We start from the raw sequence: 14307 nt of genomic DNA on the forward strand, positions 1-14307 counted from the left end.
TTAAGTTAATAACAATGTACCTACCTATATAGTTTAAGTTTAAAATATTTGGCTCTCAAAAGAAATTTCAGTTGTTGTACTGTTGATATTTGGCTCTGTTGACTAATGAGTTTGCCGACCACTGACCTAGGCTATTTCCATGTCTTGGCCATTGGGAATTATACTGCAATGGACATGGGGGTGCAGATATCTCTTCAAGGTCCTGTCTCATTTCCTTTGGGTATAAACCGAGAAGTGAGGTTGCTGGAACACGTGGTAGTTCTATTTATATGGGTTATATGAGAAACCCATAGTGTTTCCACAGTGGCTATACCAATTCACATTCCCATAACAGTGTCCGATGCCAACAGTTCTCCACGTCGATGCCAACATTCATTACCTGCCTTTTTCAAGATAGTTATTCTAACAGACAGGAAGTGACATCTCATTGTGCTTTGATTTGCCTTTTGCTGGTCATAGTGATGTTGAGCATCTTTTCATGGACTTGTTGGCCTTTTGTATGTCTTCCATAGAAAATGACTGTTCAGGCACTCTGAAAACGTTTTAATCTGCATGGGGTTTTGTTTTCTTACTATTGAGTTATTAGAGTCCCTTATATATTTTGGATATTAATCCCTCATTAGATAAATGGTTTGCAAACCCCCAGGTACCCTTCTCATATTTTTTTATTATTTCTTCAAACCCCCAGGGACCCTTCTCATATTTTTTTATTATTTCTTCAAACCCCCAGGGACCCTTCTCATATTTTTTTATTATTTCTTCAAACCCCCAGGGACCCTTCTCATATTTTTTTATTATTTCTTTGGCTGTGCAGAAGCTTTTTAGTTTGTGTAGTCCCACTAATTAATTTTAGCCTTCGTTGCTTGTGCTTTTGATGCCATATCCAGAAATTACTGCTAAGACCAATGTAAAGAAGACATAAGGAACCTAATCTAAGGTACCAGTATTTAGATTTCAGCTCTAACATTTAAGTACTTAATCCATTTTGAGTTAATTTTTAATGTAATCATGATTTCATCTTTTTTTTTTTTTAATATATTTTATTGATTTTTTACAGAGAGGAAGAGAGAGGGATAGAGAGTTAGAAACATCGATGAGAGAGAAACATCGATCAGCTGCCTCCTGCACATCTCCTACTGGGGATGTGCCCGCAACCCAGGTACATGCCCTTGACCGGAATCGAACCTGGGACCCTTGAGTCCGCAGGCCGACGCTCTATCCACTGAGCCAAACCGGTTTCGGCATCATGATTTCATCTTTAATAATGCTTCCCATTAAATGTTAACATACAAAATAAACCTAATTAGTCTAATATTTCCATTTTATACAAAAAAAAGAGAAAGATCCTTTGAAATGTTCTATGGATCCTGGGAAATTTCAAAGTTAGTTTTACTTAAAATTTGACTTTTGAGACATTATAATAAAAAAATTTTTAAATGTTAAGCAATTGGTCAAATAAGGTCACAGTTCATTCTAAAACAATGCTTGCTTAGCTCTCTAATTATGACAATTAAAGACTCCATAGGCAAGTACAGAAAGTTAAACAGTTGTAAGCAAACTTTAGCTCTTTCAATACTGAGAAGATTAAGAAATCAAAGGGCTGCTAAGAAATAGGACAGAAGTAACTTGAATAAAACATAAAATCTTTGCTTTTCTTTTATGATCTCTTATTAGGAACATACCTATAGTATAGGAAAACTGCTAGAATTTTTAACCCGTAGAAGCCTTAATTTCTAGTGAAAACTGGAAAGAAACTATAAACAGCCTATAATATTAACATTTTTATGAATTTATTTCATAATTTTAGAAACATGTGCTTCTTCATAGTATAATTTTTCAATAAGGCACAAAACATGTTTATTAAGTAACCTAAATTTATTTCGACTTTCTCTGTAATTAGAAAACCAAAAATAGATAAACTTATGCTCAATAATTAATGTTTCATTATTTTATCTTATTTGGAAATAATGGTCGTGTTTAATAATTTTTATTATTCAACTTAATTTAGCAAAACACTAAGGTGTTGAGTTACTTAAAAAATTTGGAAAATATTTTTAAACATACATCCCATAACATGTAATGGTTGCTAAAAATTTTCTCTGAAAACCTTTTATTCTACTTGGATTTATTTAATGTATTAGTTCTCAACAATTATGTTTAGGTTACCCATTAAACTTTTATGAGAGATATCAGACAAAGTTAATTATTATCCCAAACTATTTTTTCCTGCTGACAAATTTTGTAACAGATATAACATAACTAATACAACATAACAGGGTGTTCACCACCCCAAGTCAAGTCTTCATCCGTCACCAGAGTTACTTTGTAACTTAGGGGTCTAATTTCATTCTTCTGCATGTGACTAACCAGTTTTCACAATACCAATTATTGAAGAGACTAACCTTTTTCCATTGAGCATTTTTGACTCCCTTGTCAAATATCAGTTGACTATATACATGTGAGGGTTTATTTCTGGGCTATTAATTCTGTCCCATTGTTCTAAATGTGTATTTTATACTAGTTTCATACTGTTTTTAATTTCTATAGCTTTGTAATCCAGTTTGAAATCATCATATGTATGCCTCCAGCTTTGTTTTTTTAAAATATATTTTTATTGATTTTTAGAGAGAGAGAGGAAAGGAGAGGGAGAGAGAACGTGAGAGAGAAATATCAATGTGAGAGAGAAACATTTATCGGTTACCTCCCATATGAACCCCCACTGTGGTTCAAACCCACAGTTTCAGTACCTGCCCTGACTGTTAATCAAACCTACAACTTTTTTTTGCATGGAATTATGCTCTAACCACTGAGAAACACCAGCTAGGACTCCAGCTTTGTTCTCCCACACTGGGGACCAAGCCCACAACCTGGGCATGTGCCCTGACCTGGAATCAAACCATGATCTCCTGGTTCAGAGGTCAGGCTATTCTTTATTCTCAAAATTGCCCTGGTTATTTGGGTTCTTTTCTGATTCTATATAAGTTTAGGATTGTTTTTTCTATTTTTGTATAAAATGTCCCTGGAATTTTCATAGGGAATGCATTGAATCTGTAAACCACTTTGGGCAATCTGAACATTTTAACAATATTAATTCTTCCAATCCATGAATTTGGGATATCTTTTCATTTATTTGTATCTTCTGCAATTTCTTTCATCAATGGCTTATAAAGAGTGTCCCAAAATTCAGGCAAGATTTGAATTTTATACCATTTGTGCCTTAAAGTGTTGCCAACGAAAAAAAAGATAGCATGACAGCTGACAGTTCAGGGTTATTGAAAATGGAGCGCTACACAAAAGAACAATGCGTTTTCATTGTTGAACAATATTTTAAAAATAATGAAGGTTTGGCAGCTACAGTTCACAATTTTCGTGCAAAATATGGTCAAAATAGTGATTTAACTTCATCAACTGTGAAGAGATTAATTAAAAAATTTAGGGAGACTGGATCAATTAGTGATCTTAAACGCTCTGGCCGTCCTTCAACAAGTCGTTCAACACAAAACATCGAAGCAGTTCGTGAGAGTGTTCCTGAGAGTCCAGGGACATCAATTCGGCACCGTGGTCAAGAATTGGACATTTTGAGAAGCTCTCTACAGCGTATTCTCACGAAAGATTTGCATCTTCATGCTTACAAAATTCAATTGACTCAAGAACTGAAGCCTACTGACCACGCACAGCGAATAGAGTTCGTCGAATGGATTATGGAACAACAACAAGTGGACGCTGATTTTTTGAACAAAATCATCTTCAGCGCTGAGGCTCATTTTCATCTTGATGGCTTGGTTAATCGACAAAATTGTCACATTTGGGGTTCAAAAACTCCACGAGTGATTGTTGAGAGACAAATGCATCCACAATGTGTCACTGTTTGGTGCGGATTTTGGGCTGGAGGCATCATCGGACCATTCTTCTTCGAAAATGCAGCTGCTCAGGCAATAACAGTTAATGGTGCTCGCTGTCACGACATGATAATCCAGTTTTTTGTGCCTAAATTACAAGATATGGATGTGGACAACGTGGTTTCAACAAAACGGTGAAAATGGTAAGAATTGGAAAATTGAATCTGAATCGTACTGGCAATTAAAAGAGTTACCTCTGCAGGAATTTTACTTCAAATCTTATGAAGCCATTATGAATAACCCTTAATTCATGTTCACTTGAACATATTTGTGGTAACTGCTAAGTGGTAACTCTGGCCTAATCTTTATGCTTACATTACACAGTAAGTAGCTACAGTTGCCAGGTTGTTTGTGCGAATAAATAATATATAGAGGATGCAGTGAAAACTGCTGAAACCAAGAGTATTAGCATCTAAGAATTAGCATTTAAAACTGCCATGTGTCCAAAACAGAAACCATCCCCACACTCCACAATATTTTGAATTTAATTTTAAAAAATAAATTTGCAATGAATATTATAAAAAGAAATATATTACAATTCAGGCATTCTTCAATATTTTCAGCTGAAAATTCTCACGAAAAATGACTTTGAAGTTGGTCATGGCTGCCACTTAGGGAAACATTTTTTTTTTTATAGACGCACATGGCGTGTGGGGAAGGTCTGACTTGCGTCTACAGACGCTTATGCCATACAATGGGTTAAAATGTTGTTCGCTAAGAGCTATAAAAAGTCTGTGATACACAAGGGGGCCCACTGCACTTGCACATTTCTAATAATTGGTCTGATAAAATGTTGAATCAATCACAGTCATCTATAGTGATGAACTGGGATTTTTTGGGACTTTTGATCACCATATGTACAATTGTGGGATTCTTTACCATTTGGTACCTGCTGTGCTATGAGTAATGAAAAGCCATTGTAGTAAATAGTCCTTGGATCAGGGAAGCTTTTTCTACCGCAGCAGAGAGAGGTGAAAGATTCAGTCAGGATTAGGGTTTTGAATTTTGTTCCCTCTTGGGGAAATTTAAAACCTGAGACAAAGCTAGAACTTGACAACTTTCTCACATAATCGGGACATTTGTTTTTACATAATAGCTAGTCCAAACCATCAGGGTGTAGATTATGCTTTTTTTTAACATTTAAGTCACTATTATTTAACTTCAAAAATGCAATTATTATAATCCTATCTTTTGCCTACACAGCCAACAATTTATAAGACCTCTTAAAACCATTTCATCATTTCTGCCTGGCTTATTATTGAACAGTATCTTATTTGTATATAAAAAGTGTTTCCTTTGCCTTATAATATATTTTGGGCCTAATTGTGGTTTTAAAATTAAACACACGTTTACCCTTAGTCTTTTACACCTCATATGTTTGGTTTATTGTTTGTTGCTAATATGACTTTTCCTGTCTGCATCTGCATGGTTCCCTATAAAAAATTTGAACTCGACCTCATTGGATTTTTAAAATTTTGCACTTTTGATTTTTCTGTTGACTAATTTTCTTTAGATAATAAAGACATCTATTTAAAGTTTTATATTATGATAGTATGACATGTTATAATCTTACTAATTTCTTAATAAGCACTTTGGCATTGAACAGCCAACTCCTATAGGAAGTGTTATTTATGATTTCATTATGGATATATATCATAATAGTGCATGACTTTACAAACATGTATAAAGGTTTACACTTTCCGAAAAAGCCTTATCATAAATTCTTTGGAGGCACTGTACAATTAGCTAATGCCGTATGATTTTTTAGAGACAGTAACTTCCTGCTGGGAAAGTTAAAGAGCCAATTCCAGGAAAATCAGAGCTTGTCCTACATAAGTTATCCTGGTGCTGCTCCTGAAAGTGGCTGCGCTGTGTGCACAAGTGGGGTGGGAAAAGACAGTTGCATCTCTGGTTGAATGTGATACAGCATTCTTGTGGAAACTGTCCTTTGGTTGGTAATTATAGTGTTTCTCTGGCTCTTTGATTCACTGTCTATATTACTGCTAAAAAAATAAACAACTCACAATGAAAACAATCATATTCCCAAATGACATAATATGTGTGATTGACAAGGGAGCCTGCCATGTGGTTTATTAGCATGTTATAAAAATGCCATCTCTTCTGTTGTGATTCAGTAAGTACCTGCTATGGCTCTACCTTTTCTTTCATAATATGTTAACTTTTGAGTAAATTTCTGTCACTCATTCTCCAGCCAAGACTAACCCGGGGAGGTTGTTTGGAACCAATTCAGAACTGATAGCTTGGCTTCGTTTTCGGGTGTCAGTTGGTGACTTTTTGTTGTTGCAATAAATGCTTTATGACCCTTGGATGATTTGATGAAGTTTGATTAGACATCAAGGACCCTGTCAGATAAAGAGCTTCTGTGGGGCTAACATAGAGTGTGCCGCCCAGGGAGCCTCAAGATAGGGCAGAGTCGCCCACGAGTGAGTTAAAATCACATGTGTCATCAAAGGTACAGGGAGGTAGGAGTGTCTGTCGCATGAAAATTTATGGGGAAGTCAGTCTAGTGTATATGTGTTTTTCAAATTTACATTCATGTCAAATATAAGGATTTAGAAACTTTATAACCATCCTCCACAGCATACATATCAGTAAAACTACTGCCTATGAATAGAAGAGAGAAAGATTTCATTCAGTCTCTTTGTCTCAGGTCAGTCACCTAGCTCATAGTTAGTGATTGAGAAGTCATTTTTTCCTCTTACCTTTAGGAAGGATTTATGCTGCCCAAGATGCCAAAGATGGATGGAAATTTAAGTACTGACACAAGGTAACAAACCCGATGTCAGAGGAGCTAGCAAAACAGCTGGCAAGCTATATAGCTCAGCAAGTTGAAGCTGCCCTGTCTGGAAATGGAATAAATGAAGATTTGCTAAAATGAAAGATTTACAAGAAGTTATAGAACTAACCAAACACCTTCTGTCAACTCAACTTTCAGAAACTCTTGCAAGTTCAGACTGTTTTGCTTCTGCTAAGCTCACTCATTCATGAAAAGTAGGGGGCAGATGTATGGCACTCTGGAGTGAAGACGGACAGTGTTATGAAACAGAGATTGAGGAGACAGATAAGGAAAACGGAGCTGCTGCAATCACCTTTGCTGCCTGTGGTGATGTGACGTGCTCCACTATTGAACCTCAAGCCCGTAGAAGAAGGAAGGAAGGCAAAGGAGGACAGTGGCAGGAAACGCATGTCCAACTAAAGAGGAGTGTTGTGTTTTTGCTTCACCTGAGAGTGTAACTGGCCAAGTTGGAGTAGGAACTTGTGGAATTGCTGATATAACACAGTATCAAGATGCCTCTAAATACAATGTCAGGCATTTGATGCCTCAATAATCAGGAAAACTGTTGGATTTCGTCTCTGCAGGGCTTTACAATTACCCTTTTTATCCTTATATTTTTCTAAAGGTAAATAGTTTGTTAAAAGAGTAAGGAAGATACCATTGCCATCATTGTTTGACTGCAATAGAATGAAATTTGAAGAAATCGCATTTGATAACTGCTATTCATTTAACTTGTTTTCATTACTATTACCACAATTTCCTCAAAGTTTGTTGGGTAACGCAACTTTTCTAGGAAGATGCTGCTTTAAAAAAGCACTTAGATGAACTGTTGATGGGCCTGATATCAGGCCCCATACTTTCTGTAAAGTCCTAGCCTGGAACTTTCAGAACCTTAGGACTTACCACAAATTCTTGCAATTCACTGGAACATCAAGGCAAAACGCCAAACTTATACAGAGATCTTTTCATTTCTTTTCTTGTTTACAACTTCAACTTAGCTCTTGACCAATTAAACCTAAAAATAAAGTTAACTTGTAAAAGTCTACGTCTGTTTTGAGGTTTTTCCTTCAATAACTTGTTTTCTAAGCTTATTAAGGCCATCTCTAAAATGTATCCAGCTCTTTTATTCTTTTCATCGAGTTTTAATTTTATGTAAAAAACCATGTTTTAGGACCAGCTACGTTTTCTAATGTTTTTCACTTATCGTAGTGGTACCATTTCTTTGGATGTGAAATGTTTATATGAGAAAACAAAAAGCTGATGGATAGCCCTGTATACAGTGTAGATACTATTTTTGTAAAAAAAAAAAAAAAAAAAAAAAAGAAAGAGAAAATAACCAAGGCAAAATTAATGAACAAGAGTAAGGAATGTTTCATCATTAAAAATTGACTGTATTTCTTGTGCATTAATCCGAGCAGAATTCCCCTATATATTATGTTCATGTAGCTGTTTGTAATTTTTGTTAACTAGATCAAGTTGTCAGCAGTTGCTGGTGTAAGTGAACATCACATTTATCCCGAGTTGAGTTTAAGCCAAATATATGCATAGGAAAGCATCCTCCAGTTAATGGAAGTTGATGATTTTCAGGATGTGCTAATTTCAGTTTTTGCATGTTTCACTTTACTAAATAAAGTGTTTTGAAAATCTCAAAAAAGAAACTTAAGTACATAATTTAAAGTCAGTTTAGAGGCAACCACTGGATAACTCACATGAATACGATAGAGGAGAATTGAAGAGAGGAAGAGGAGAACAAGGTGGTGCCCAAATTCTTCGTTTCTCATCTCGAGGAATCAAGGAAGCTATCAGACATCTACTTATATAAAAACCCTGGGTGTAACATCACAGCCAGAAGCGCATCCAACCGGAAGGAAGTCAGTCCTGCAGCAGTCGTCTTGGAAATGGCTGCGCCCTCCCCCAGTTGTTTCCTGGAGGGCGAGGTTCAGGCAGGAACCCACCCTCAGGGTGAGGTTTCAGGCAGGAACCCGCTCTCTGAGTGGAGCATGGAAGTGAAATGATTTGTAATGGATCTATTATTGAAGCTAACTTTGGAAATACTATATAGATCAGTGGTTCTCAACCTTGGCTGCACATTAGAATCACCTGGGAATCTTTTTAAAATCCTGATTTCTGGGCCTCATCCTCCGGAAATTCTGTTTTTTGTTACTAATATTGTGGCCCCACCCCATAACAAAGAAACAATTTCTGGAGGATGAGGCCCAGAAATCAGGATTTTAAAAAGATTCCCAGGTGATTCTAATGTGCAGCCAAGGTTGAAAACCACTGCTATAGATAATATTAAAAATATATCTAGCCCTAACCGGTTTGGCTCAGTGGATAGAGTGTCGGTCTGTGGACTGAAGGGTCCCAGGTTCGATTTTGGTCAAGGGCAGGTATCTTGGTTGTGGGCACATCCCCAGTAGGGGGTGTGCAGGAGGCAGCTGATCGATGTTTCTCTCTCTCATCAATGTTTCTAACTCTCTATCCCTCTCCCTTTCTTTCTGTAAAAAAATCAATGAAATATATTAAAAAAATAACTAAATGTGCAATTCTTTGTCCAAAAAATGAGCACATTCAAAAATTAAATGAAGAAATTTTGGATATACTCGATGGAGATTTTCACACATATTTGAATGATGATTCCATTAATTCCACAGATGATGCTGAAAAGGAAAATTTTCCCATTGAATTTCTTAATAGTATTATTCCTTTGGGAATGCTGTGTCATAAATTAAAATTGAAAGTGGGTGCAGTCATCATGCTCTTGAGAAATCTCAATAGTAAATGGGGTCTTTGTAATGGTATCAGATTTATTATCAAAAGATTATGACTTAACATTATGGGGAATGCATATATATTCTTCAGCTAAGCCCTTCACCTTCTTTTTTTTTAATATATTTTATTGATTTTTTTTACAGAGAGGAAGGGAGAAGGATAGAGAGTTAGAAACATCGATGAGAGAGAAACATCGATTAGCTGCCTCCTGCACACTCCCCACTGGGGATGTGCCTGCAAACCCAGGACCCTTGAGTCTGCAGGCTGATGCTCTATCCAATGAGCCAAATGGTTAGGTCGATTAATTCCCTTTTAATGTGCACGAATTTTGTGCACTGGGCTACTAGTTTATGATCTAGTCCAGGAGTGGGCAAACTTTTTGACTCGAGGGCCACAATGGGTTCTTAAACTGGACCGGAGGGCCGGAACAAAAGCATGGATGGAGTGTTTGTGTGAACTAATATAAATTCAAAGTAAACATCATTACATAAAAGGGTACGGTCTTTTTTTTTTTTAGTTTTATTCATTTCAAACGGGCCGGATCCGGCCCGCGGGCCGTAGTTTGCCCACGGCTGATCTAGTCCCATTGTCTCTACCTTTACAATCATATGCAGTTCTATCCAAATCTCCAATTGCTTAGACCCACATCTCTCTCTAAGAATGCACCAGCTCATCTGACCTCCAAAGCATTTCCACTGGGTTTGTGACCCTGCGGGTGCTCTGGGTGGGACTCTCTGCACTGTGCCTACACTGTCATTTGAGGGCCCTTGGAGCAAAATGGCTGTTACAGAATGTGGTTCCAAGGTTAGAGCAAAGAACTAGATGCACAATAGGAAGGAGGGGACAGTGGGAGTTGCTCAAAGAGGGATGAGCTACTCCGGGAGTTCCTGAGGTCCCGTTGCCCGTGGGTGAAGCTATGGGTGGTGGCATCACTTGTACAGTAGGCAGTGAGGTAAAACTGGCTGAATGTCCGCCTTACTGCGATATAGGATATATGCGTTTCTCCATATAGAATCCATAGACCCCTTAAAGGAGAATCAACCTGGGTGGTGGGAATTTTCTGGGTCCCAAACTATCCAAACTATCTCAGAACCTGTTATGCCCTGGGAATCTTACCTTTTCATAAGCTCTCAGGTGCTCTGGCATCCATGAAAGTGGGTCTCTCTGCGCAGAAAGTATGTTTCAAGAATGTGGTTCTTATGTAACCATCACAAGGTCAGCAGTAAAACAGTGGGAGAAGATGGTCAATGCCGGATTAAAAAACAAGTTTCATGCATTTTGTTTTTATAGTTTTATCTCCTCTCCTCATTGTGTTACTTCCCTTTCATCCCGTGCTACAGCAACAGTGATGCATGCTGACGAGGCTCTGGCTAATCCAGCCCCGGCACCCATTTCCAGGTGGTTATCTGAAACTGGAATAGCACTTCACAGCACTGACCTACCAGTTTGGGAGATTAGCTAATTAAAAACTCAAGCAAGACAGGGTTTTCCCCCCATAAACTGGCTGAGAGGAAGAAAAAAAAGAAATTTGCCTTCTGCTGTTTTTCTGCCATTAGTTTATATCATAAAAATATGGAGCATGTTTTTTATTTCTCTGTTGTGAAGAATAGGGTGGCAGATTAGCATGACATTCTGAGAGAGGCACCCCTGAAAAACAAATCAGATTTATTTAATCAGATTTATTTTAAAAGATGCAGTGGAAAAGGATAATATTTTTAGACCAATTATCCAGATGATTAAGGGTAAGCAAGTAGAAGTTTTGGATTTCATTCAGTAGGTATTTTTTTACATAGTCTCAAACCACTATACTTTGGGGACTGTAAATTTTAGTTCACTTTATCATCGGTCTAATAAGACTAATTGATATATACTAGTATATGCTATAGTACAAGTAATCACTTCATTAATTATGCAAAACCAAATGCCACCATCATGTCCTCAATATAAGAGAGGATTGATTTTTGTTGTCTCTCTCTCTCTCTCTCTCTCTCTCTCTCTCTCTCTCTCTCTCTCTCTCTCCTTCTCCCTCTCCTTCTCTCCATCAAGCTGAACCTCCATGTGTTTCCCACAGTCACACACTTGCCCAGGTCAGTGCTGAAAGTGTGTTGCCCTGAGACCCTGTTGCACTTGGTGCCGCTTGCTCTGGGAGCTGTGCAGTGATTCATCAGGATCATCTTTGAAAGCAAATCCATCTCAAACCACAGCCTCCTGCCTGCAAGGTTCCCAGCCACCTTGGCATCCTGCGCAAAGCTGGAGCACCTGCTGGGGCTGCAGGGTTCCGGCTGCAGTTGGCACGTTATCATTGGGCGATGCTCACGCACACACTCTCCGTGGTTTGGTTGTACTTTTCCTTTTCATATGCTTTTCAACTCTGTCGTGTTGCTCTGCTTTCTCCTCAGAGGTGGCTGTGATAGTGTTTTGTGTGAAATCATCCTGTTTGTCGTTGGATGTCATCTTGTTAAATCTGGGAAGTGATCAGGGGCTTCTTGGGTTGGAGAAACGTGGTAAGATGTTGTGACTATTGACAGTCATGAATCAGATTCATCCACATAGATTACATCCCTTTCTTCCCTTCTTCTTTTGAAATGAAAGGATGAGGGCTTTTAAAATTATTCTTTAAGATGCTACATGCTCTTTAGTGGAACCTGAAATGTAACTGCAATAAATATTCATCTAATCTATGGGCCTCGCAACACAGTTTATCACCATTTCAATTTCGAGCTTTCATTATCTGCCGCCAGCACCATCACTCGGGAGGGGCTCATTTCCCCTCTTTGATAGTGACAACAAAGACGCTGGGTGCCTTTTCTATTTTTTAGTTATGTTTAGGCTGTAGTGAAAAATCTCTCAGTATTAGTCATTCCTGCAGGCTTGTCTCATGGGATAAGGTAAGCATATCATTTGCTTCAGCTCTTTTCCTTTTCATGTTTAAGCTCTTCTTTTTTATTTCTAGATTCATTTTCCTTAGTACATCCGTTTCTCTACGGCACTCCCGAGCACAGCTGTGGGCGTGGTGGGCGAGGCACTGAGATAGTCCTTCCACACTCAGCACCCCGAGCAGCTTTCTAGAACCAGGGCAAGCTCAGGGTAGCGCTGCAGCAGATGGGCTTTCACGTAGCACTCACTGGGGTCTTACCCTTTCATATCAGCACACATGAGCTCTACACCCTACTTAGTGTGCTGACATTTCACAGTTGATATCCTCAGATATGTTCCTTTTCGCTTGGTGGGCAGGGATGGGAATTGAGGTGCCCTTTCGAATGAAACACGCTTACTCTGTAGCATCTCTGACTTGACTACAACACATCTATCTGTTTGAATTCTGCTTGTTTTCTAAATTCCTATGCTGTACACCTAATGCACTGACTACCAAGTGTTGGAAAGATGCTAGATCGGTCTTCAAGAGTTCATTACCAGTTTGTCTCAACAATTGCTATATGCAAGTGTAGATTTAGTTTACAAAGTAAGAAGTTTTATGCCATCTTCCATTCCTTTTTTCCTCCACTAGTTTGAGTGCTAGTGTTTTATTGATTTAGAGGTGTCACAGAAATTGGTGCTAAAAGAACTCTTGAACGATTTCATGATATGAAATACAGTGTTTAAACAATCTTGACAATGAAAAGCAGTATCTAGTTTAATTCAGGTGCCATGTTCTGAGCTTATTTTGACTTTGTACTCTGGGATAATTAGATGACAAAACAATTTTCCCAAATGGAAAAAAAAAATTGAGTTTTGCCAGAGCAATAGGGAATTGCACGTATGTCTTAAGTTTCCTTTTAAAAGGCAGTTTTAAATATCAAAAACTTCCAGCAAAAATACCCCATGCTTGGACTCAGCCCCGCAGTACATTTGGTTACGGAAAACTTAATACTGTTGGTGGAGCATCAGGAGAGAAGTGTGTTGTTTCCTCTTGGGTAACTCCTGACTTTTTTCTTTAAAGTCGTGAGTGACAGCAGGTAATCTGTGAACCTTGATGGTAGGGTAGACTGTCCACCAGTCCTCTGAATGCAGCAGGTGGGCGGCTGGCTGCCTCCCCACCTCCAGCTCTGGGCCTAGTGGAAAGCGAAGAGTGAATGTTTATGATGAAATTAACTGTGGGTTTCATTTAGACGACATGTAGCCACAAATGGTCAGAAGTTTTGAAGGTGCTTAGGATCCATTAGTGAGTGGATAACAAAAATGTTACCTATACCATCTCACCTGCTTATATGAAGGGGAGACAAATGCTTGTGAAAGATTTAAGGTTAAGCTGTAGAAACAGAATATTTTGTCCTCTGAGCTATAGAGAAGAATCTGTGATCAGGGGAGGGTTCTACGTCAATGACTCTAACCATTTTGTGTACTAGAAAGTGGATTTGGTTAGAAGTGACTAGGCACAGCAGGAACTGGATGTTATTTATGAGACAACTAACAGTTTTAGGGCCAGATGCTGGGCCAACTGCTTTGTTTGTAGAATCGTGTTTTATCCTTACAACCCTATAAAGTAGGAACTACTATTTCTCCTGTTGTATCGCTGGTAGAATTGAGATGTAGAATAATGGCTTCCCCAATTATGCTCACATCCTACTCCCTGACTCCTGTGAATATGTTATCTTACTTGGAAAATGGGATTTTTCAGGTGTGATTACTGTTAAGGACCTTGAGATAAGGGTGTATTATCCTGGCTTATCTGAGTGGGCCCATGCTCATCACATAAGTCCTTAAAAGGGGAACACATTTCCTGGGTGGTCAAAGATACAGTTGTGATGACGGAGGAAGCGTCAGAGAAATGAACATTATGGCTTTGAAGATGGAATAGGAGGCCATGAACCAAGGAATGCAGGCACACGCTAGAACTGG

The 14307-nt window shown here is 38.3% G+C and overlaps 1 pseudogene; it reads left to right on the forward strand.

Moving 5' to 3' along the window:
• Positions 1-6699: 6699 nt before the first annotated feature.
• On the forward strand, positions 6700-7249 carry LOC138993241 (survival of motor neuron-related-splicing factor 30 pseudogene; annotated as a pseudogene).
• Positions 7250-14307: the final 7058 nt, after the last annotated feature.

Source organism: Myotis yumanensis, unplaced genomic scaffold (assembly GCF_028538775.1).
Source record: "Myotis yumanensis isolate MYYU_CA2020_CCGP unplaced genomic scaffold, mMyoYum1.0.hap1 SCAF_15, whole genome shotgun sequence".
Taxonomy (NCBI): Eukaryota; Metazoa; Chordata; class Mammalia; order Chiroptera; family Vespertilionidae; genus Myotis; species Myotis yumanensis.